At 44.5% G+C, this 2692-nt stretch overlaps 1 non-coding gene across 1 annotated transcript; it reads right to left on the reverse strand.

Moving 5' to 3' along the window:
• Window positions 1-275: 275 nt before the first annotated feature.
• TRNAA-CGC lies at window positions 276-347 on the reverse strand. Its single transcript has one exon. It is a non-coding gene; the product is annotated as a tRNA-Ala (tRNA).
• Window positions 348-2692: the final 2345 nt, after the last annotated feature.

Here is a 2692-nt window from a genome sequence, read left to right on the forward strand (position 1 = left end):
TGGGAGTTGGTTAAAATGTGAAAGCAGAGCCATTTCTCTCATTGATCAGGCATATTGGGCATGATTTACAGCCTGGAAAATCACTGGACAGTAAAGCCACTGTGATAGCCCCCTGGTGTTCCACATTGTCCCGATCCCCCACTGAAGCCTCAAGATGTGGAGCCTGAGATCAGCTGGAACGTGCAAAGAGAAAGGGTTGGGGAAAAGGAAATATAAATTAGGAGACCCAGGTCTCCTGCCATCTGAGCCACCAGGGAAGCCCAAACAGAACCACCTGGAGATGCCGGGGATCGAACCCGGGGCCTCATACATGCGAAGCATGCGCTCTACCACTGAGCTACATCCCCTGGTAATATAAATTGACATCTCCACAAATGAGTACCAACTTCACAGGTATGAGTCTAAGTTAAAATGTATGTAAAATAGAAATACATATATAACCAACCATAAATGGGAAGAACCTGGGGTGTCTGTGGAAAACCATGAAGAAACTTCACTTGCCCAGGGGCTAATACAAGCCACCTGGTCCAGGGCCGCTGTGTCAAGGAGAGCTGTTTGGAGAGGCAAATTCCAGGCGTCAGACCTGAATCATCATTTCCTGAACAAACTGTCTCCACAGTCAATGATATGGATCTTCCCCTACTTAGTTACTCATAAAGCACTAAGATGTGCTCATGCCTGCAGGTCACTCAGAGGGCCAGAGCTTTATCAGCCCGCAGGAACCAGGAGGCTCCCACTTTCTGTACATTTTGAATGAGCAAGAGGCAGGCAGATGAAGAAAAAGGTCTTGGGTGAGGGCATAAATATAAGCCAAAGCATTGAGGCATGAAGCAACATGACCTAGTCATGAAGTATTTTAGCATCAGTGGAGGTTGAGGGCCAGACAAGAGGAGTGGAAAGAAGAGGCAGGTGAGAAAGGCAGGGCCAGGTCTTCCCTTGTCTGGTCAAAGAATAGGGGCTCGGGTGAAGGATTAGAAACAAAGGAACTTACACAATCAGACTTGTATATTGGATTGAGCTCTGTGGAAGGTGAACTAGAGCAGAGCATCCAGGTGGGAATGTGTTGTACAGTGTAAGGCTGAAAGGAGGCGTCCCTCAGCCAGTTCAGAACAGTAACAGGGTTGTTAGGGGCTGAATTGTGCCCCCCTCCCAAATTTCTTAGGTTGAAGTCCTGACCCTCAGGATCTTAGAATGTGATTGCATATGGAAATGGGTCTTTAAGGAGGTAATTAAGTTAAAATGAGGTCATTAGGGTGGCCCCTAATCTTCATTGGGCTTCCCAGGTGCCTGCAACGCAGGAGACACAGGTTTGATCCCTGGGTCGGGAAGATCCCCTGGAGGAGGGCCTGGCATTCCAGTATTCTTGCCTGGAGAATCCCATGGCCAGAGGAGCCTGGCAGGCTACAGTCCATAGAGTCACAAAGAGTCTGACATGGCTGAAGTCACTTACTTAGCACACACACATTCACTAATCCAATATACCTGATGTCCTTAAAAGAAGAGATTAGGACACAAACAGACAGAGAGAAGACCAAGTGGAGAAACAGAAAGAAGATAGTGGGCCACAAGCCAAGGAGAAGAAACTAACCCTGCTGACACATTGATCTCAGACATCTAGCCTCTAGAACTGTGAGAAATAGATTTCTGGTGTCTAAGCCAAGCAGTCTGTGGAACTTTGCTATGGCAACTCTAGGACAGTAATACAAAGGGGTAATAAGAGGTGGACGATGGTCAGAAAACTCAGCAAGACTTGTTGATGACAAGTGGAGACAGAGAAGGAAGAGGCTAGAAGACCTGCTAGATTTCTCATATGATGAGACTTGTGGGGACAGTTCAGTTCAGTCGCTCAGTCGTGTCTGACTCTTTGCAACCCCATGGACTGCAGCACGCCAGGCTTCCCTGTCCATCACCAACTCCTGGAACCTACTCAAGCTCATGTCCATCACGTCGGTGATGCCATCCAACCATCTCATCCTCCTCTTTCATCCCCTTTAGTGGGGACAAGGGCATTCAAATGTAGCAGAGATCCTGAAGAAGGAGCCATTCAGGCTGAGTTACATCTGAGAGCCCATGAGTGGAAAATGCACAGTTGAACATTGAATATTGAGTCAGAAACATTTCACAGAGTGGGAACCATGATTCTTGACCCATTTCTGAGACTGATATCTTGTGTGCTCTCGGAGCTTGTTTCTCAACCTTTAAAGAAAAAAAAAATAAAGAAAAGATGGGATAGTAATGCTTTCCCTTCTACCTCGGAAAGTTGTTGAGTTCAAATGAAAGGAACATCAAAGGATGACTTAGAAACTTTACTGAGTTCACTTAGTAAAGTTTACTGAGTTTCCTAAGAGCAATTTGCCTCAAAATGACAAAGTGTTTTGTAGGCATGAATTATTTATCAAATCCTGGATCTGGTGGTAAACTGTCCAAATCCTTCGTTTTGCTCTGTTTATCACCAAAGGCTATAACCACATGATGGCAATTTGTGTTTCTAAAAACTTAATCATACTGATATATAATGCTATCTAGTGATAAGGGCTGATGTAACAATTACATGCATTTCTGCAAGATTTTAATAATAGAAGTATTATAAATCAGAAATAAGTTGTTTCATTTGAAACGTTTAGTGAGTCAGAAAGAAATCAGAGAAGTAATGAGCTATAACTTCTTAGATGTTATTGCTTTGATTGTTAAA

This window comes from Bos indicus x Bos taurus, chromosome 6, assembly GCF_003369695.1.
Source record: "Bos indicus x Bos taurus breed Angus x Brahman F1 hybrid chromosome 6, Bos_hybrid_MaternalHap_v2.0, whole genome shotgun sequence".
In the NCBI taxonomy this organism is placed as follows: Eukaryota; Metazoa; Chordata; class Mammalia; order Artiodactyla; family Bovidae; genus Bos; species Bos indicus x Bos taurus.